Raw genomic sequence first — 23,987 nt, 5'->3', positions numbered from 1 at the left:
TCACAAGTGCCGTAAATGAGTGACATAAATTAGATGGGATCTGCCTCCATCTAGAGTTGGTACCACACAAATATGCGTGCACAACGAAAATGCAGACAGTGGCAAACTAGGTAAAGTTAATGATGTAAAGGGATCGCTTTCATTTCAGATGTAAACCTGAGGCACTTGGCCTAATTAATTTAAGTAATTTTAAGCGTCCAGACTATCACAGACAAGTAAATAAGGTTTAACAAATTAAATGAGTGGTGGTAGCACTCAGGTGTTCAGTTCAGTAAAAATTTCCTTGTTTTCAGCCACAAGCAGTTTAAACATGTGGCAAATATTATATAACAGAAAAAGTACAATGTTCATGGTTGTTTTCCTTTTCTCTCTTTTCGTTATTATTACACATGGTCAGTGTATTTTGTTATTATTTTAGAGTCGGGTGCTTCCCAAATGAATTTAAACATGAGTTAAATATTTGACAGACACCTTAACGTCAATGCCGATTGGATGGATTAATAAATAAATTAATTAATTACTGAATTTATTGTGAGATGACATTTTCAAGGTATTATAAATCATTCATTCAAATGAGACTATATTTCTGACCAGTGTTTAAATGTGGTCACGTCATCGTCATGGAGACAGTGGTTCGATGTAATTCAGAACACTAAAATTTAATCGACATTCAGTCCAGATTTTATTAAGGCAGATAATTAATTTATTGTAATGCAGATCTTTCAATTGTTTTAAATTTTAAGTTTCATTTCACATTATTTCATTTTACACCAGTTTACTTTCATTTACATTTTGCAAATTTTGTTAAATAAACCACTTTATTTATTTCAATTTTAATTCAGTCTTTGGGTACCGTTATTTAATAGTTTAGTTTACCCCATCTTTCATTTCCTCACCCCCCGATCGACGTGTGGCCCATCAACCCGAGGGATCTGAGGAAGGAGAGTCTACATGCGGCGGTGGGTATTTTTTAAATGTCATTATTTTCAGGAGCAGCCGGCGCACATATCAAGAAAGAAGACCACCAGAGTTGGGTGCCTTTAAAAGGGCACACTATATATACTAATACTATTCATTCACGTTGTCTTATCGTGTTCATCAATTTTTAAACTTGAAGTTACAAACAAAACCTTAATTAATTTCTGAAGCTCACTGAGTACACAACACGTTGGTTCAAAACAGCTGACGTCTCCAACCACTTCCGTACGTAGTGGAAATTAGCTCTTCACGTTTCAAACTAGTTGTCAACCGTGCATGCGCGTATGGACGATAAATGGAACGATCACGGATTCGTTCTGCGAGTAAGCTTAATAATAATTATCAGGGCTCGAAATGTCTCTGGTGCTAGGTCACTTTGTATACTGGAAATACGAATCTGGCGCCTAGGTTTACCTGATGGTATAATAGATGTTTACGCGCCAGATCTGATTTTGTGCGAATGGATGAATAAAAAGCAAATTGTCATACATTCGTAACTGGATCAAGTTCAAAGCTTCTGATTTACTTTGCATGACAAATATATTGAAATCTGTTGAGTTACGAGTGTACAGATACAAAGGTAGAAGAGTAGTACCAGTTCTTGTCAAGCTGATAAAGAAGCTTTTGTGCAAGATGGAGCGAAAAATCTTGAGAAAGGTTTTCTAACAGTGAAGTTAACACCAAAATGTGCACCACGGTGTTCGATACTTATACCTGGCCAGAAGGGAAGGAACAAGATAATTGTGAAGAAAAAGAGATCGAAATATTGGCGCAGCATTTTAAGAGCCAACGTGTGGGTTCTACGCTACTATTTAATTTGAAAGGTAAAGGAAAGCGCTATACACGAATGATATGAATTCAAAGGGGTGGGCAAGACGATGATAAATAAGTGAACTTTCGCGCAAAGTTGTGTCAAAGAAAGGGCAAGTGTTTTTGTGATAGAGGGTTTAGTGTAATGAACCTAATAAATAATAATTTGAGGTCACCAATGATCCGGACTGCCTTAATAATTTAGTGTTAATTTACATGAATGGCATGTCATTGAAAAATGTTAATCCATCCAGAACAGTGAAAAATACATATTATATTGTTCAAACTAAAAGACATGTACATGAACATAAAACATACTAAACATACACTGCTCCTTCGTAAAATTTAACTTATAGGCCAGCTCCTTTCATTTTCTGTAATCTTTGAGAGATAGCCTGTACACTAAGTTAATTTCGAATTTTTTATACCAGTAACTATAATTTAAAGCCAAAACATGCAGGCCTTCGCATTTGTATTACTGTAGCACCTGGGTTTCAGAACTGTCACCCAGGTCAGATGAAAATATTTCGAGGCATAATAATAATACTGTCCGGCTCCATGGCCAAATGGTTAGCGTGCTGGTCTTTGGTCACAGGGGTCCAGGCTTCGATTCCCGGCAGGGCGGCAATTTTAACCATCATTGGTTAATTTCGCAGGCACGGGGGCTGGGTGTATGTGTCGTCTTCATCATCATTTCATCCTCATCACGACGCGCAGGTCGTCTATGCGCGTCAAATAATAAGACCTGCACCTGGCGAGCCGAACTTGTCCTCGGACAGTCCCGGCACTAAAAGCCATACACCATATGTATTTATTTTAATAATAATAATAATAATAATAATAATAATAATAATAATAATAATAATAATATTTGACTGTTAATATGATAACGTGGAATTTCAAACACAAAGACGTGACATTTAATTTCAACAGGCCCACATGCATTGGCCGGGATTGAACCAAGGCTTCGATGGATAATTCTCTCCACTCCTGTGTTTACCCGAGGATAACTTTCTCTGAAAATAATAGATATAAAAGTACAGATCCCACCTACAACCGCATTCAGTATGCTTCATAAGTCAATTTTTTAATTCCTTTTATGATTCTATAGCCAACGGCCGTAGCCGTGTTGAAACAGCGGATCCCGTGAGATCTCCGAAGTTAAGCAACATTGGGCGTGGTCAGGAGTTGGATGGGTTGCCACGCGCTGTTGGTGGAGGGTAAGGGAATGGAGGAGCGGAAAGGAACTGGCCACGCTACCGCACGTAAACTCCGGCTCAGGAACACCTCTGCGGAGGTTCGGACCTGCCTTAGGGCAGAATAACCCTTACCTTACCTTATGATTCTATACAACTGACATGTATGCACCGTGGGAAATTTAATGTTTATTCCTAAGATGTATTAATATGTTCACTTTAAATTTACAGTTATATCGCATGGTAATCTTGGCTGTCGTGTGGTGTCGCTACCGGCGTGCTAGCCGGCCAGTGTCTTGGAAAAGGTGTTCTATCCAATTGATGAGCCCATGCCGCACTCTGGGCGAAACACTGGTAATTTTTGACAATTGAGTTTCGTGACTTTTAATTTTAGCTATCTCAATTGGAAGCCATATTTTGGTCATTTTAGGATATGTTTTCATACAGGATGGAAATAATACAAGGTATAGGTGAAATCGAATCAAGGTGCAGCCAAGCTGATGGGTTGAGCTGGCAGGTGCGATTAGCGGTATTCTGTAAGTGAGTTCTCGGAGGAAACTATCTTTACATCGGTATTTTTTCAAACTGACATTACTGTACGAGAGTGAAAGGTTGGTGGAATCGGAGAATATTATTCATAAGTTAACTGACTTAAATGTAGCGAGAGTGTTTCCAGATGTGAATAGGTGGGAACAATGACTGGACGTTACTCGGAATGCAAAGATAAAGGCTAAGTTACGAATAAACTTGTTGGATGAATCTGTACGTATAAACCGGATTCGGAGTTGGGGTTGCGTGTGATGGAGGAGGTTAATTTACCTCGGAGAATTATGAACTCGGGTATGTAGAGCAGTAAAGAGAGACCGAGGTGGTGGTGGTTAGACTCAACTTTTAACGATTTAATTATAGGAAATGTGTAATTAAACGAGGTCATGGAGTTATTTGTTAATAAAGGACTGTGGGGGCGCTTAGTTCATTCACAAAGGCTTGCTGACTGAACAATGAAAGACAGATGAGTCTGTAATGTGAATGTTTGTATTCGTCTGTTCTAATTTGCTTGTTACTAATGAACGTACAACATGGCTCTTAATCTCGTTTAAAATATAAAATAAATTTCATGTTATTAGGTTGATAAAATAGAGACGATGGAAATAGAGGAATGAATGTAACCTACCCATTTCTGGAATACCTTCTTTCCTTCTTTCCTTCTTTCTTTCTTTCTTTCTTTCTTTCTTTTTCTTTCCGTCTTTCTTAATCTGTTTACCCTCCAGAGAGGGATCTCACCTCTACTACCTCAAGGGCAGTGTCCTAGAGCGTGAGATTTTGTTCGTATTATACAACTGGAGATGAGGACCAATACCTCTTCCGGGTGGCCTCACATGCTGTGCTGAACAGGGGCCTTGTGGGGGTTGGGAAGATGGGAAGGCGTAGACAAGGAAGAGGGAAGGAAGTGGCCGTGGCCTTAATTTAGTTACCACCCCGGTATTTTTCTGGAGGAGAGGAGGAAAACCCCGGAAATCCACTTCGAGGATGGTTGAGGTGGCAATCGAATCCCCTCTACTCTGTTGACCTACCGAGGCTGAGACGACTTCGTTTCAAGTTTCGTGGTAAAGCCTGGAATTGTACCCCAACCTCCGGGGGTGGCAGCTAATCACACTAACCACTTCACCACAGAGGCGGACCTCTGGATTACGTAAGAAATCCAATTCTTGGGAATAAGTGAGAATAATAGAGATATTGTTCAAGGTACAACATGAATTTAACTATTAAACAAACTGATCTAACTTAGGACAATTTGACAAACCACAAATTCATGAGTATGTCGTGTAAATAAACCGTCTTTATTATAGGATAGACGCATGCTATTCTCAACTTACAGTAGACAGCTTATTCACTGTCTGAATTCCGTTGAGTTCTACCTCCCCAATTGTGTTTATTTATCTTATTATTTATCCAAATATGTACGTGCCGTTAAGCCAACATATTGCACTGAACAGTAAATTACCCTCCATACAAAGATAAGGAAATGGAGTAGGCGTAACATCTAGAAGAAGAAACAATCAATGTCATTAAAGCAGCATGAAACAAAACAACAATAAATGTAACTAAACAAACAGTCATGTGCTCAGGTAAGTTAGAATCAGTGTCTTACGAACATGGCGTTAACTCCACTACAACACTTAAATGTAATATCGTTTAAGTCCGAGGTGTTTGGAATAGGGAGGAAACGTCTGGTGGTGGTGATGATACGATATTCTCGGGGTTTTCGGTCGTTCCAGAAGTGTGTAGCAGTTCTTCACAGTTGGCAGGGCACCATCAATCTGACTGCCGCTGCCAGGTGGAGTGAATGATCCTAAGTTTCCGGGTTCGATTCCTGCTTATTTAGGTAGTATTTGAAAGCCTTCAGATACGCCAGCCTAATAAACTACATAATAATTTTTCTTTCTTAATCCGTTTAACGCACGGGGTTAGTTTTATCCTCGGACTCAGCGAGGGATCCAATCTCTACCACCTCAAGGGCAGTGTCGTGGAGCGTGAGGTTTTGGGTCGGAAGATACAACTGGGAAGGCGGACCAGTACCTCGCCCAGGCGGCCTCACTTGCTATGATGAACAGGGCCTTGTAAAGGGATGGGAAGTTTTGAAGAGATAGATAATGAAGAGGGAAGGAAGAGACCGTGGCCTTAAGTTAGGTACCATCCCGGCATTTGAATGGAGGAGGAGTGGGAAACCACGGAAAACCACTTTAAGAATGGCTGAGGTGGGAATCGAAACCCCTCTACTCAGTGGACCTTCCGAGGCTGAGTGCACCGGTTCCAGCCTTCGTACCACTTTCTAAATTTCGTGGCAGAGCGGGGAATCGAACCCGGGCCTCCGAGAGTGGCAGCTAATCACACTAACCACTACATCACAGAGGCGGACCTATATAATAATAATAATAATATGCTTATTATAAATATATTACAATGATATTATATTATTATTATTTTCCCGCTTCTTCGCTGAATGTTCAGCGTTGAGGGTTTCGGTTCAGAGAATGCCGGCTTCATTTCTCAGGTCGGGGGATTTTAATCATGTATGGTTAATTCCTATGAGCCGAAATCTGGGTGTTTGTCCCCACAGCTTCCTCTCCAAATACACACAACACATTACATTACGAAACAACGCAGAAACACTCAACAGTGAATATTTCTTTCCACATAGAGTTGGCTACTGGAAGGGCATTTAGCCATAGAACAGGGCTGAGTTCTTAGGTGGGACATACAGTACTTGCCACCCGTGACCCCACCACGTTGCGGGAAAAGTGTTACATCATCATCATCATCATCATCATCATTCTAACTTGGCAATTGGATGAGATCAGAAATAGATCATTTAATATATTCATATTAGGCCGTAGATGCTAAATCATTATGAACGTTTGACCATATTGGTTATCCCGTTGCCTAAAAGCTAGTAACCGTGGACTACAGGGAGAAGTAGATTCTAATTTCAGTTTCGACAGGCCTTGAACTTTCATTTTTCAACTGTATGTATTATTCTCTTTTAAATGGTACAACTTCTTTTTGTTAACCTAAATCAGATTTTTGGAGAATGAACATGACAACAGATATCACCAGTAAGAGAGATTAATCGACAAAACACACACGTTAAGTGTAGGGTCTGTTTGTCACGTTATTCCAAGATACTAAAATAATAAGGAAACTTCAACTGTTTTGGTAGAACTGCAATCGTTATGTACTGAAGGCTGTTTTTGCAGTTGGGTCAGTAAGTGAGCGTGAAAGACACATCGATCTGGTCTGTAAGTGAAGTGCAGTAATCAAATAGGCATAGTTACTTATATTAAAAATGAGTAGACATATCTTGAAAAGTTTGGAGTCAGTCAGTTATCTGCGAAAAAAACTGGTTTAGTATCTGCCTGACTTTAGAAGAAAGTAAATAATAATTTCGTAGTAGAGGAGAGTCGTATAATATGGAATACCATTTACTTTTGGCAGTATAACTTCTTACCGAAATCAGTTATGAAATATAAATAAATATGGTTTGAAAATTCAAATAATTTGCCAAGATTCTCTATATTTTTAAATTGTAAATTGTTAATGTCTTGACGTCAAAATTATTTCTTTCAAAAAGTTGCACTTGGTGGGTAATACGGAATAGTCGGCTAATAAGGAATAGTAGGGTAAATAATTTGTAAATTAAAATACAGTTTCAATAAATTCTTTCAGTTATATTTATGGAACGTTCTTACAGGTTGACGAAAGAATAAACTTGGTAATTAACTTAAATGATAATCTGTATACACTAATTATTCAGTTTTCTTTTTACAGTCACTTGTTCATTCAGTGACAAAAGTCACAGATGCAGAAACTGATATCTATAGGTGATTAAATGTTATAATATACCAGGATTAATGCAATTAATTTTAAACGTCATTTTACTTTGAAACTAAAACAGTATTCCATATATCCCGACACACCATGTTTGAATTAAAGAATTCGTCATGCCATAAACTTTGCACAACAAGGAAATTATACTGGTGTAGCAATATAAGCAACTCTTGTACAATATATAACATTGGATTTCCCAGGACTAAACTCAGTGTTGGTAATTAATACAAGATTTAAAAGAATTATCTGCAAAAGCTTTCGAAATATGAAAAACAAATATTCTTGCTCCACGCACTAACCTCACTCACGAGCATGTCGAAACTGAATACAAAGCATCATGAGAACATTTACCGTAATTCGACGAGTTTCCACCTGAGAGGAGTACCTTACAGGCAAGATATTGTGGTATTCCATATTGCCCGACTATTCCATATTACCTGATTCTCCTCTAATAATAATGTTATTGACTTCACGTCCCGTTAACTACTTTTACGGTTTTCTGAGAGGCCGAGTTGCCGGAATTTAGTCTCCCAGCAGTTCTTTCACGTGACTTAACTGAGCACCTTCAAATACCACCGAAATGAGCCAGGATCGAACCTGCCAAGTTGGAGTCAGAAGGCCAGCTAATAATTTCGTGTGGCTATTGCTAGCTTGGAGCAGTCGTGGTTAGGTTAGGGCTACACTTGCCTGAGTTCACGCTGCGTTACTTCGTGAAATCTCGCGTCAAATTTGCACAACACTGATTTGGACGAGACCGGCCACAGACAGCGTGATTTCCCGCCGCGGGACACGGGAAAACGCACGTCTTCAAGGTGGCCCACTCCAGAATGGGACGAGGTCCATTTTGTTTGAGTGTTTTTCCTTTCAGTGCGAGGCCTCGCTTGTGCGTTATTGTGCTCTTGTTTTAATACTGCGTTCGTTTTGTACGTTCACTTTACAGAAGGAGGAATGAAAGTATCCCTGCCTTTACGACATACAGATCAAGAGATTGAAAACAGAGCCTTGGAGGGAGATGGTTATCTGTAACGAGGGGTTTTCCAACAAACAGAAAAGCATTTCAAATGAGGTCACGGACATTCTGTAATGTTCAAAAAAATCTCTAGGTTCTTTTTTAGTTTATTGTGTGTAGGAGCACAAATTGTCGATTTCATTACCTGTCACTTATTATAGGATGGATTCAATATTTCCTTTGACGACGATGAACAGCCAACGCAACTACAGAGTTATTATTTAACGGAATTCTTTCCATATGCAGAGCAAAGTTAATGCTTTGCTATTTTACAATATACAACACACTAATAAAACCACGCCATGTAAACCGCGCTAAGTAACGCAGCGTGAAACCACGTAAGTTTGGCCGTAGTCTTACACAGACCGTCCGAAGAGGTTGGGCGGCATCTGCTTATTACTGTAGTGTTAGGTGTGGTGTGTGAATTTCAGAGATGTTCGGGACAGTACAAACACCCAGCCCCCGGGCCGTATGAATTAATAATGTAAAGTTAAAATCTCCAGTCCACCCGGGAATCGAACCCGATGCCTTCTGAACCTTTACTACACTTCTAGGGTGGCTGAGGTGGAAATCGAAACCACCTCTACTCAGTTGACCTTCCGAGGCTGAGTGGACCCCGTTCCAGCCCTCGTACCACCTTTCAAATTTCGTGGCAGAGCCGGGAATCGAACCCGGGCCTCCGGGGATGGCACCTAATCACACTAACCACTACACCACAGAGGCGGGCGCTTAGGAAAAGTCATGATATGAAAATAAAGTTTTAGTTCAAGAAGACAACTTTTGGTTAATATTCATTTACAGGAAGAATTAGAGAATGGAATAATTTATCAAGGGAAATGTTCGATGAATGTACAAATGTTTTAAATCATTTAGGAAAAGTTCAGATAAACAATTGGTAGGACATCTGCTACCTGGGCGACAGTCCTAAATGCAGATCAATGATGATTGATCTGCCTCCCCTGCCCGTCTATCTATCTATCTATCTATCTATCTATCTATCTATCTATCTATCTATCTATCTATCTATCTATCTATCTATCTATTTATTTCTCTATCTATTTATCCATCCATCCACACTATGTCAACTATCGAGATTTCAAGCCTTCAGAATTAGATTGAATGACGTACATTTTTCTATACCTAAAACATCTTTTGTAAAGGTCAGTAAATATCACATGAGCCCAATCCCGATCAACAAGCGACCATGGACCCAATCAGGAGAGTAGGTTTGGAGAATGTACAAATGGTTGTCTATGCGGATGATATGGCAATTGCGTCTTCGTCCAGTGAAGATCTACAAGCAGCATTTGGTAGATTAGTGGATTGCGCAGGTAGAAACTATTTAAAGCTGAACGCAAGTAAAACAGTAGTTTTGACATTCAAACGAGGAGTGAAAATTCCTTCGAAAGACAGAATTGATTATAAGAGATTATCGATGTCCGCTTCCTTTAAGTACCTGGGAATGACTCTACAATTCATGGGTACACGGTACATATAAAAGACAAGGTCGCTGCTGCGGTACTAGCCATGAACGAAATCGAGCATGTGAGGAGACTTTCAGTGATACGGCCATGAAGCTCTTTAAAGTGAAGATCTCACCAATAGTGAGTTACGAACTAAAGATAATATGGGTTCATCTCACGAAGAGTAGATTAAGAGAATTGGAGAAGACCAAAGCTGTTTATCTAAAGAAAGTTCTAAGGCTATCGAAATTTACTCCTCAACGATTGGTATATGAACTAGCAAGAGAATGGTTCCTCATAGAGGACCTACGAGAGTGGATAATACTACATTCTACATCTACCTACGACAGACGAAGGAAATATGGAGCACGTTTTATACCACGGATGCCATGATGATCCAAGATTGGAGACAACCAAATTATGAGCTAAGACATGTTATGCCACGATTTGAGGTGGGTGGCTTTCATCACAGAATATATGACAATACGAAACATCATGATCCGCCAGAGGATTGTGTGTGTCGGCTGTGTAAGAATCGTTGTGATAGCTATCACCTTCAGGAATGTGGAAAAAGAGTTGTGTCTTTGACCAAATTTTGTAGTGATTAACACAGAGAACTACATATTGTATTCTAAGTGAAAACTTATTTATCTACTTATGTATCTCTTTCATGGCCATTGGCTGCATGAAATTACATTAAATATCACATACAACGTCTATGTGTACTCAAATCTTTGTATTATTTCAATTTGTTAATAACTAACTACACTAGACTACATTTTCGGGAAGAAATCTTACTTCTTCTTCTTTACCTGTTTACCCTCCAGGGTCAGTTCTTTCCTCGAACTCAGCAAAGGATCCCACCTCTACCGCCTCAAGGGCAGTGTCCCGGAGCTTCAGACCCTGGGTCGGGGATACAACTGGGGAGGATGACCAGTACCTCGCCCAGGCGTCCTCACCTGCTATGCTGAACAGGGGTCTTGCGGGGGGGATGGGAAGATTGGAAGGGATAGACAAGGAAGAGGGAAGAAAGAGGCCGTGTTCTTACGTTAGGTACTATCCCAGCATTTGCCTGGAGGAGAAGTGGGGAACCACGGAAAGCCACTTCCAGGATGGCTGAGGTGGGAATCGAACCCACCTCTACGCAGTTGACCTCCAGAGGCTGAGTGGACCCCGTTCCAGCCCCCGTACCACTTTTCAAATTTCGTGTCAGAGGCGCGAATCAAACTCGGGCCTCCGGGGGTGGCAGCTAATCATACTAACTGTAACACTACGGAAACGGACATAGTGAAGTGGTGAGTGATGAAATCCAGAGATGAGTGTTCATATGTCTAAAATTTGTAGACAGACGCATAATGTTTCCTAACGTATGTAGAAGGAAAACAAACCTTCTTCCATGATAGTGACTCCTTTGTTAACAGAAAATTGATTAAATACAGTATGTATACGTCTGTGTTGAAAGTTTGAAACGGAAACAGTTACGGTGATGTATATTGTAGGAGTGTCGTGTTATTCATGGTGCATTATATCATAACGGTCTGCCTGTGTGGTGTAGTGGTTAGTGCGATTAGCCGTCACCCCCCGGAGGCCCGGGTTCAATTCCAGGCTCTGCCACAAAATCTGAAAAGTGGTACGAGGGAGTCCATTCAGCCTTAGGAGGTCAAATGAGTAGAGGTGGGTTCGATTCCCACCTCAGTCATCCTGGAAGTGGTTTTCCGTGGTTTCCCACTTCTCCTCCAGGCAAATGCCGGGATGGTATCTAACTTCATCCTCCACCAAGGCCCCTGTTCAGCATAGCAGGTAAGGCCGCCTAGGCGTGGTACTGTTCATCCCCCAGTTGTATCCCCCAACCCAATTTCTCACGCTCCACTGCCCTTGAGGCGGTAGAGGCGGGATCCCTCGCTGAGTCCGAGGGAAAAACAAACCCTGGAGGTTAAGCCGATTATGAAAGAACTGGGTTTAATTTCATTGATTAAATTAACTGAACTCCATGCTCCGGAAATGTATTTAACTATATTACCATGGATGTATAGACTTAATATCTTGAATTATCAATGTCTTGCATTAATAGGATGTCTATCATTTACAGCCTCAGATCTGGCGCACGGTTGGATCCACATCATTAGGTGAGTCTGCATGCATTCCTTGCTCCACTTCTCAAGAATGTTATACATTTTCTATTATAAACTGTTATGTTTATCTACCATATTGATATCGAAAAATGAAATAATATAAAGGGACACACTGTGGTGAATCCGCTCTTGCACCATGGACGAGCGACAAAATGTATACAGTCAATCACTACCTTGAAAGATCAAATCTATTTCGACGTGGCCATAAATCAGCACGCTATAGAACACAGATTCTGATACTTAAAACTATTACTTTTAATTAAAACAGTTCCGTGGTTATTTAACCCCCCCTTGTAAGGTGGTTGGGCGCCAGTCGATAGTTCATGTCTCTAGGACAAAAGGTTAGACACAAGATATTCCCAGGGGTAGGCTGATAGGACACTAACTATTAAGTATTGTCTTGATGAACAAGGATAATTAATTGTAATATGAATTAATTAAAAGGCAAAGAAAACAATATATTTAAGTGAAAGTGAAATGCTGGTAATGTACCAAGAACTGAAAGATTACTGATTGAAGAGTGACTCATTAACTTTAATTGACTCCGCGAATGCTTGCTGCAATGTAATCAAATGTTCACTGATTGTAGACTCTTTCATTTGGACATCCTTCTGATATTGGCTGGTTCCGTGGTTTTTGCCTTCCTTCATATGGGCTGCTCATCTCGTCATCTTAGTGTCGGCCTGCCTGTTGCGTGTATCGATCAAGAGTTGAAAGGCGTCTTCTCTAACATTAACACTCCCTATTACACCAATATCTATAAAGGAGATATCAGTTCTACTGAAACAGAACACCATGGGTACTTTAGAGTGGAGAACATTCCAGGATCGGAAATTTTCCAAATTAAAATGATGCTTCCTCTAGAAATGAAAACCTATCTATGCCTGTTTGAGACTCAATAGGTCTCTTGTCCGTTCCGGACTGTAAAATATGACTACAAGTAGTCTAATGAAGTAACTCGCCATGAGTTCATGTATAAAGTACAAGAAATCAAAGTATAACAGCTCTGCCGCTGTACTGAAATAAGTCATTGCTACCGCAATTCAGAAGTAATTATCTCCGCTGATCTAATATCATGTGGCTCTGCCTAAGTTATGACAGCAAGCGAGACTCTCGAAATACCAATGCCAACTGAGACCCAACTAAGACCGAGGGGCCTTAGTCTCTCGTATTTATCAACTTACCGGGCTCCTCCGTTGATATATCCCATGTTCCAACCATACTGAAGTTTGCCCTCTCTCTCGTATATCAGTCAATCCCTCCATCAAGTCCATTCTAATAGCTTCTTAATAGGTCGAGCTTTCCCGCTTCGAGGATAGTGTCCCCCGCTAACAGGCTCAAGGGGTGTTTCCGTATTCAAATTGAAGCTAACAAGGAAGGTCCTAACCATTGACCTTAGCTAGCTACTTTTTGAAATTCCAGGAATAAGGTAGCCTCCGTTTGGGGTGAGTAAATACCACTTGCTGTTGTCGTGAGCGCTAAATTAAAGCGTTAATTTTAGTAGGTATGTTGCAATATACTACTTGTATGAAACCTTTCTTTTTCAGCTCTCGCTAACAATTACCGTACAATATAATGGAACGAAATGGCAATCTGAAACCCAATATATATACACTGACTTATCAAATGTCATGGGATAGTCACCTAATAGCGTGTGGGGCCCCCTCTGACCCTGCGAACTTCAGTGAGACGCCGTGGAAGTGAGTCAACAAGACCCCGGTAGTCCTCTGGACGCAGCTGACACCAAATCGTTTGCAGAGCGGCCGCGAATGCTGGTCTGTTCGTGGGTGCAGGATCCATGGCACGGAGCCCGCGTTTCAGGACACCCTAGATATACTCGATAGGGTTCACATAGGGGCTCCTGGATGGCCATGGCAGTTGTTGGACCTCCGCTGCATGTTCCTGGAACCATTCCCGGGCGACGTGGGAGCGATGTGGCGGCGCGTTATCATCTTGAAACACCGCAGAACTGTCTGGGAGCTGGAAGGCCAAAAATGGGTGGAGATGGTCTCCGAGCACCTCAACATACCGCTTACCATTCAAAGTCTCTTCCAGAACAACAAGGACGCCCATTCCATACCAGGAAAATGCACCCCAGACCATAACAGAGACACCAGCGCCCTGGACCACACCTTCGAGGAAGGCGGAATCCATCGCTTCATGTAGTCTGCGCAATACACGGTGTCTCCCATCGTCATGGTGCAGTTGAAATCGTGATTCGTCCGACTATTTTACGTTACGCCATTGTTCCAGTGTCCATCCCTGGTGACTGGCGACAAATGCGCGTCGTTGTGCCCGATGACGTTGGATTAACAGTGGCACCCGTGTGCGGCGCCGGCTCCCATACCCAATAGAACCCATGTTCCTACGGACTGTCCACTGGAGATGTGTCTAGCACGGCCTGTGTTGAATTGAGCCGTGATTTGTTGCATGGTTGCCCGTCTGTCACTACTGACAATCCGTCTCAGATGTCGCCGGTCACGGTTATCGAGGGTGGCTGGACGGCCGGTCGTTCGTCTGTTGTGGGCGGTGACACCCGCATTCAACCATTCACGATACACCCTAGACACGGTTGATCGTGTGAAGCCGAATTCCCGCACCACTTCCGAAATCGCACTTCCCATCCGTCGGGCACCGACCACCATACCCCGTTCGAAAGGTTCAGCTCACGACGACGTTCCATGTTACACCTGTCATATGCACAGCCACTGCTCACAAGGTTTCCGGTACAACTGCCGCTGGCACAGGGAGCGTGTGGTGCGCAGACAACACACCTGCGCATCAGTGCTCCGCTATTCCATGACATTTTCTCAGTCAGTGTACAACACGATATTAAACGATATCAAACACCTATTTAACTTTTACACGCTATAAAATCTTTCAGAGGTCTGTAACGACCTGGATGCATGTTCAGGACCGAATACATTTTGATTGGATGAGAACTGAATGATAGACAAATTAATCTCATGAATTATTCAAAGAGGAGGGAAATATATTTGTTTAACTTTGTCAATATCTTTCCACCAAGGAGTCCACCTTGTCCCTAAGTCAGAATAGCTAACAATATTTGGCTGAAATTCCGGACGCGACCGGGAATCTAACCCGGAAAACCTCTGAACCCAGGGCATCAGCGTTCACTATTCAGGTAAGAATCGAAAAAATGCCTTTAAATATAATTTTAAAATTAATTTCTATCAAAATGAGGTTCATCATCACTTGTACATTGAAACTGTGTAACGAAGTCGGACCGCATAATTCACGGTTTTCTCCCTGGTATCAACGCCGAAGTTTTCAGTGCAATCTTCTGAAGTTACAATAGGTTTATATCTATTCCTTGTCTACTCAACTGATAGGTAAACATGGGCTACATTTACAGATGAAACAATCATGGATGTCATCAAAGAAATTTCACGCTAGTATTTACTAATAACAAATCTTGTACTCTAAAGCAACTTCTAATTAACTTTTAATGATTTACGAATATTTTATATTTAAAGCCTTCCACTACAGTCAAAATTGATTCCATTACCATCAAAGCACTTTTTGAGTAATTTCTTTCCCATACTTAAAACTGGATAGCACAGTTCATGAGAAGTTTGTGAAATATGGAGGAACGAACTATTGTAGCCTTGAGTACGTCGTAATATATGAATCTTCATGCAGTAAAACATTCCCCAATTTTCAAAATTGTAATTTTACTGCAATAATGGTTTTATTTTATATTTAAAAATAATAATAAAAATGGAAATATTCTGTGAAGAACTTGAAACAATGATGGCCAAAATCCCAAAAGATGATAAGAAATTTTACTCGGTGATTTCAATGCACAAATTGGCAGAGAACGCAAATACAACAAGGCAGTGGGAGACTATCGGGCACACAGGTTCACCAATAAAAATGGCACACGTCTCATTGGCTTATGCCAACAAAACAACTTGAAAATTATGTCAACTTCGCTGCAGAAAAATCCCAAACAACCAAACCAAAAACATGGCGATCACCCATACACCATTCAGGATAATTTCAGAATGGTCATGTGGCAATATCGCACGATTAACAAAATGAAATTCGATGTACAAGTGCGCAGAGGTGCTAACATCGATTCGGATCATTATTTAACCGAGATCAAAATTAAGTTCGCACTACTACTACTACTACTACTACTACTAATACTACTACTACTACTACTACTACTACGTATGAAATTTTAAAACCTTCTCGGAAAGAAAAAACAACCATATGTAATATATGTAACTAAATTGAAACTTGTATTGCATTACATAAAATAAAATCAACGATGGATCACAAGTAAAGTGATTTTTTAACTAATAAAGAAATGTTCCGATGGTTGTCACACAGAATGAGACAAGCTATTTATAGACCTCCTGCAAACTTACGTAATTTGCAATACTTACACAGAATCGCTACTGGTGAATGGAACGAATGATGTTTTCCTGTGAGGTAATCCAAGACCGATTCAAGCATATGTAGTGTACATTGTTAAGTTTGATGTGAACTACCCCGGCTGAGGAACAGTGATCTGATCTTGTACAGAAAACTTCCGCTTTTCAATGTTTTCATCCATGAATTAGTATAAATGTGTTTTACTGACATGGAACAGGTCAATTTGATCTGTTAGATAACACGAAATGTATACTTCATAGGTGATACACAATTTCCTTTGATATGTGTAGTATTATTCGCTGAATACGGTTTCATCCATTGAATGCTTGAATATATCACGGGCCAATGTCCGAGCGAATAATTGACCATACGTTTATAGTGATGTAAATAATTAAAGCTAAATATTGAATATGAATGTAAATTGGACAAGTGTATGTAGCAACAGAAATAACAAAAATGCGGTTGTGAAGAGGAGTTGTATCTTGATTTATTTGACCATGTTACCGTTGGTCTAACCTTACATTCATCAGCATTATTTTCAAAGCTGCTACCTACATGCCGACAGTACAATCCTGCAATAATCTCATCTCTACATTACTACGTAATAACACAGAATCGTGGGGAATTGCTCGGATGAGTCATTACATACAAGGGAATGATGTTATATATACACTTGCCAGAAAAGGAAATTTGGTCACGTCTGCAGATGTCCCTAATTACATTGAAAGATTAGGAGCCGTTTGAGGTGACCATTGTGAACTCTGAGTTCCAGAAAACTATTTCACACTATCAGTGTATAATGAAGTGACTGATTCACTTCTTTTAAAAGAACGCGTTTGTCCATATGAGTGGTAACATGTTTTAGAGCGAGGAAAGAATTCGACACTAGTTAACGTTTTCCCATTGGCCAATATGTGTTTTGGGTTGTTTATAATAGGGACAGTAAGAATAAAGTTAGCCTGCCCCGTGGTTTAGGGGTAGCGTGCCTGCCTCTTACCTGTAGGCCCAGGGTTTGAGGGCTGGTTCGAGGTCCACTCAACCTACGTGATAAGAATTGAGGAGCTATCTGACAGTGAGATAGCGGCCCCGGTCTAGAAAGCCAAGAATAACGGGCGATAGGATTCGTCGTGCTGACCACCACATAGCACCTCGCAATCTGCAGGCCTTCGAGTTGAGCAGCGGTCGCTTGGCAGGCTAAGGCCCTTCAAGGGCTGTAGTGCCACGGGGTTTTAAGAATAAAGTTAGGTAAGCGGATAATAATATAGAGAACGTTTCTTCCTATAATTGTGCGTTTTGTGAACTGTTTAGACTTCTCTGAAAGTTATGTATGATATTTTCCTATTGCCAATACACAAACAATCTGAAGTTAACGTGCAACTGTATTGTGTGCGTGTGATTGGTAATTGTAAAATTAAAAATTGTTTCTGTTAGTTTTATATAATGTAAACGTAAAGGTAGTTGATAAGTGTGTACATTGTAAGTGTGTGTGCAAGTGTCTGTGTGAGATAGAAAAGAGGACTGAAGTAACGAGCTAATAAGCTGTATATTGTGTGGGTGTGTAACTTAAGCTTAATTTACGAAATAGTATAAGTAGTATTATTAGTATACTTAGTAATATGCAACCTTAATATTATTTGTTGTATTGTGGTTAAGTGTGAGAGAGGGCCGTGTGCCCTAATTTCGCCACATGAAAGAAGCCATAATAAATAAATAAATAAATAAATAAATAAATAAATAAATAAATAAATAAATAAATAAATAAATAAATAAATAAATAAATAAATAAATAAATAAACAAATAAACAAATAAATAAATAACAGATCAATAAAAATACAAAAATGAAATATTGCCACCAAAAATCGAATTAAACACTATTCAGGACTCATTTATTCATAATTTGGCGGAATTTGTTTCTAGAACTACCATCTGATAAAGTACGTACATACGTGCAAAACGTATAATTTAGTTGCACAATAGCCATGTTCTTTAGCAGTAAATTACAAATAAACTAGAGGCCACAAGTAACGTGTGCAAGATAACATGTCCCTTCATTTTATAATAACTCGTACATAGAGGAAGGAAGGATTGATTATGGCAGGGGAAATATGAAACTTGTTTTTATATTGAGTGATGAATAACTCACGAGAGAAACGAACAAATATTCTTGATTTATATTCGTATGAAACGGAAAATCAAGTGTACTTAAAATGAAAGCATCTCTCTTCTAGTTATCAACCAGTACTTTAGGATCTATCCTACGTTGCAGATCGATGCCCTTTAATAAGCATTCTTGGAACACATTTCCCTGGGTTTTTGTTGAAAAATAACGTTCTACGCTGGGATGCAAGGTGCTCTCACATGTAATAATGAATGTAATAGTAAAATGAGACTTTGTGATACAGGAGTTCAGCCATCTGCATTTCACCACTCTTAAACGCTAACCGAGTGCAGCGGAATACCAGCCCATAACCTTGGGCACAGAAGGGTCGGTAGATGCAGAGTGGGCCTCGGCCCTCAAGTGGCCACGGCTGCTCCGCGGTCCGACAGCTCTATACTCTGACCGGCCAACCGAGCACAGGAGGGGTAGCCACGGTTCTACTGTGGCTCTACTCCTCTGCATTCGGGATACGGGACAGGGCTAGACCTCACGGTTGGTCCAAACCGTCGGCTGTCCTGAGAATGGTTTTCTGTGGTTTTCACCCTTCTACACTGAGGCGAATGCTGGGACAGTTCCTATTATAAGCCACGGCCGCCAAACCCCTCACCTTCTCCGAGCATCTCCTTCAGCGCAACCAGAAGGGATAGCAATATAAAAAAGATTATTGGATCGAATTACGAAGGTATAGCTTAACTGGTGGCTGTTATATCCGTTGTTCCTACTGGAAATAACATAAACCAACTTTTAGTTGAGCCGAGTTTTAATGCTAACAGGAATACATTGTGTTATTCTATAACACCTAACATAGTCACTGCCTTCACACTTCACATCCCGTCCAATACATATAGTATGCGTTTTTTAAATGGAAAGTCATGTCCTTGTTGTTTGGCATCCGTATAGAACTGGAAATATCGTGGCTATGTGGCTATGAATACGGTATCGACTGTCGTGTAAAACGGAAGAGCTTTATTACACTTATCTTAACGTGTATCTTTCACTAACCCATTCCCTTACAGTCGGAAATCCGGTTTAAACTTGTATCGCGATTTTTGCTAGGTCGGTAATGATGATGATGATGATGATGATGATAAGACCGAGTGAGTTGACGGTGCGGTTAGGGGCGTGCAGCTGTGAGCTTGCATTCGGGAGATAGTGGGTTCGAACCCTATTGTCGGCAGCCCTGAAGCTGGTTTTCCGTGGTTTCTCTGTCTCACACCAGGTAAATGCTGGGGCTGTACCTTAATTAAGGGTACCGGCATTTCCTTCCCACTCCTAGCCCTTTCCTATCCCAACATCACCATAACATCTATCTGTGCCGGTGCGACGTAAAGCGAATTGTAAAAGTAATGATACAAAGAAGAGGAAGGAATGCTGATAAGTGAAATTATTTTGAGGAAAAGAAAATCATTGTCCAGTTTTTACTTTATGGTAGAGAAGACGGCACACTGATACTACCAACACGGGGGAAAATTCAGATGGCAAGGTTATGGTGGATGGGCCATCTGATGAGGAGGGACGATGACTATATTTTAATAATAATAATAATAATAATAATAATAATAATAATAATAATAATAATAATAATAATAATAATAATAATAATGTTATTTGTTTTACGTCACACTAACTTCTCTTTTACGATTTACGGAGACGCCGAGGTGCCGGAGTTTAGTCCCGCAGGAGTTCTTTTACGTGCCAGTAAATCTACCGACACGAGGCTGACGTATTTGAGCACCTTCAAATACCACCGGACTGAGCTAGGATCGAACCTGCCAAGATGGGGTCAGAAGGCCAGCGCCTTAACCGTCTGAGCCACTCAGCCCGGCGACTATATTTTGGCAAGATGATTACACACATGCATCGTGAAGGGAAGTGGAATCTTGTGTGCTTAGACAAGAGGTGAATGGACCTTGTGCGACAAAACCTGACGGTAAAAATCGAAATACTAAAATAGCCAGAGCAGAGAGCAACGGAGATGACTCGTTAGAACACAGCGACCCAGCGTAGCGAAAATATGCTGCGGAAGAAATAGAAAACGAAGAAGAAGGTAGAGAAGTTGGCTGCTGAAAGCATGTGATAACGTAATAAAAATCGTGGCGATTCTGTTTATAAGACGAAGGAGTTCCACTCTCGAAATTCGAAGACGAAGTCTCCTCCCTTAGGATCGCCAATGGACTTAATATTACAATTCATCCAAAGATAGGAATCGAACACTGATAAAACCAAAAACCTAGATAAAATAACACATCCAAGGGCACTCTGTTCAGAGAAATAACCGTATGTCAATGGGTTAAAGGTGAATGGTTACATATAATTACCTCGACCATTTCTTCTCTCGTAAGAATTATCTGATATTCCGAGATTTGAAGTTACATATGTCTTTTTATGTGGTTTTGTAGGCATTCAATATAACAAGTACAATCTTAGGCATTGAAGCACATGCACATGGTAAATTTATATATTCCTAAACCACAGACATCGATAAACGTGAACTGTAATTATTATTGGGACATGTTTCTGCTCGGGAATTGGAACACGACCCAGACTGTGGTACTATTGCTCGCTCATTAGGTCGCCTCGTATCTACACTGTAAACGTACTGCATATACTTACACGCTCTTACCTTTTCACGGAATGTCCCATGCAATAGAAAGGATAGTGCAACTGGTCTTAAACTAGAGTAAGCAAGTAAAGCGGTATCTCTAGGCCATTTTCAAGCAACGTGATTCTACAGGATTACTCATACGTAATACTCAAGTGTCTAAGAAGAGATTAATGCAAAAATCTAAGTCCAGGTTTATATTGTAGTGATTCAAAGCTATTACACCGTGATGTATTTCAATAAAGTAAAAACTAGTGATTATCATGAAGTGTATTGTTTTTGTTTTCACTCACGAGTTTCGTAATAAAAATCTGAGTTATACTGCGTGTTTCCTTAAATGCATAAAGGAGCTTAATCTACTTTTAATATTTGAGATTACAAATATTAAAGTATATTAGGGGAACCGTACGAAAAATCACGCATGTTCATAAAGTATGTGGTGGAGTAGCCCCCTGGTTAACTACTGGCGAATTACGGAATGCACAAATCAGTACAATGTTAGACAGTCTTACTTACCACTTCATGCAATCTTTGATTTTTTAACTTTTATGGTATCCACTTGAACGAAAGCAAATGTAAGTGCATTAATATACTGAAGAATGTTCCGTAAGAAATTTTTGGTTTTACAATCTTTCTTTCTCGAGCCTCCGTGGCTCAGGCGGCTGGATTCGGTGGTTCGAATTCCGGTCACTCCATGTGAGATTTGTGCTGGACAAAGCGGAGGTGGGACAGGTATTTCTCCGGGTACTCCGGTTTTTATTGTCATAATTCATTCCAGCAACACTCTGCATTATCATTTTCATTTCATCGGTCATTCATTAATCATTGCCCCAGAGCAGTGTGACAGGATTCGACAGCCGGCACAATTCGTATCCTCGCCGCTAGACGGGGGTTTCATTCATTCCATTCCTGACACGGTCGAATGACTGGAAACAGGCTGTGGATTTTCACTATCATTATTTTCTTAAGTGATAATTACAGCATATTATAATGACATTAAACAGGCGCCCCAGCGGCCGAAATGTAAAGTGGACATCAATGATGACGCGTATTTTCCTGCAACAACAGTACTTGCAAAGAGCACACTTCGTACAGTTTTTTATCTATTCTTTTTCTTTTGAATGCTCATTTGTCACGATCGGTTACTTGTGAGCGTCCCAAAAAGGGATCTATATTACTGAAATAATATATATGATAATTTGAGGAGATTTCCGAACTTTCCTTCTTGCATATATATTGTCCGGCAGAAACTGTCGTTTCCAGTTTGACGACTATTGCACGGATCGGTCAGATATATTATAAAGCGTTAATTTGTTACTGTATATACATACATACATACGCAATCAGTCAGAAATATGGCATTATGTTTAAAGTAAAAGTTATATTTTACAGTATATCACAGAGGGAATGAATAGTATATAAAAATTAAAACTTAATTTGTTCCTTTTAGGTAAGAGTCACGTACCTTGGCGCATGACTTTTTGACTGCTCTCATTTGAACATGTCTTCGTATTTTCAATGAAGCTAATGTGTAGAACCTAGGTTTCAGTTACATGTATCTGTTTCGAATGTTCAAACATATCAGTTACAAGCATGACCCTTATATTAAAGTGAGTGATATGATCACATTTAAGGTACCGGTAGTCCTATATACTGTTCTTTTTCTGTTTTCGAGGACTGAATTTCAACTACGTATTTATTTATATATATTTATTTTTGTTAATAGTGTATTTTTCAGTCTTCTTATTCAGTCTGCTAAAGATTTTTGTGTGTGTCACTTATAGACTATCCAAAGGATTTGTGCAGATTGTTCACTATAATATAAAATGTGTTCAACTTTTATACATAAGTATCTTTTATTATTACCACAGTCTATGAGTAATGCTACATCCCCAATCCGATTAGATAAAGCTGTCAATAGGCCCGGTAAAATACATATTAATAATACCACTAAACAAAATATGTACAATTCCTAAAAGTCCAAGGAATGTTCTTAATCAATTGAGGGATAAGTTTATAATACTAGATGTAGGGTCAAAAATTATATATGATATGTATATTTAACGCGTGTGTACGCGGTAGTTGATGTAGACTGTCATTAATTTACTAGGGTGGGTGTTTTCATGTGTGCGTAATGTAAGTTAATGCATGAATTCCGTACTACGATCTCCTCGTCAAGCTCAGGAGCGCCCACAACATGGCGCTACGCGCATGGGCATATCTTCCCCTGTCACACTCTTCTGCGCAGCGAGCGGTATGGGGCCTTGATACTGATCATTCCTGGATGAGAGTAGTGAGCAGTTTGAATCAATACAGTGACTGATTGATGGTGCTGTGCATTATCCTTTAGCTTGAATGATTGACTTTTCGACGATAATATCTCATTTCTAGTAGTCATAATACTGACATCGCGTCATGCGATCAAACGTGTAGCTTTATTTATGATTCACGCTTTACCTACAGTACATACATACATACATACATACATACATACATATATACATACATACATACATACTGCACCCGCCCCCTCCCTATATGGCACCGGCATGGAATCTACAGGGTCGCACACGGGTCAAGAAGTATGAAATAAATAGGCGCTGAACTAAAGTAAACTTAAAGGCGTACAGGGGAGGAGAAGCGGGGCATACATAACTAAAATTAGAACACATTCGAATTAAGATATGTAACTCACAAACCGGTTTATTGAACCTTAATGATGATGGGAAATGACGCACTAAATAACACTAATGAATTACATTAAAATTTACAAATGTTTCTTGTAGTTTGTTTCGTGAACATCTGTCCGTTATACGTGATAGAAACGAGTACGTTTATCGCGAAG

The 23,987-nt window shown here is 40.1% G+C and overlaps 1 protein-coding gene across 1 annotated transcript in view; it reads left to right on the top strand.

Moving 5' to 3' along the window:
* The window catches only part of LOC136867115 (chondroadherin), a 1,785,188-nt gene that overhangs the window by 1,217,142 nt on the left and 544,059 nt on the right, over positions 1 to 23,987 (top strand). The window contains exon 4 of the mRNA XM_067144219.2: positions 11,935 to 11,971. The gene's annotated coding sequence lies outside the window, so the exon portion shown is untranslated. The remainder of the gene's footprint in view (positions 1 to 11,934; positions 11,972 to 23,987) is intronic.

Source organism: Anabrus simplex, chromosome 3, assembly GCF_040414725.1.
Source record: "Anabrus simplex isolate iqAnaSimp1 chromosome 3, ASM4041472v1, whole genome shotgun sequence".
In the NCBI taxonomy this organism is placed as follows: Eukaryota; Metazoa; Arthropoda; class Insecta; order Orthoptera; family Tettigoniidae; genus Anabrus; species Anabrus simplex.
Note: the sequence above shows the minus strand (reverse complement) of the source record. Positions and strands in the feature narration are given on the sequence as shown.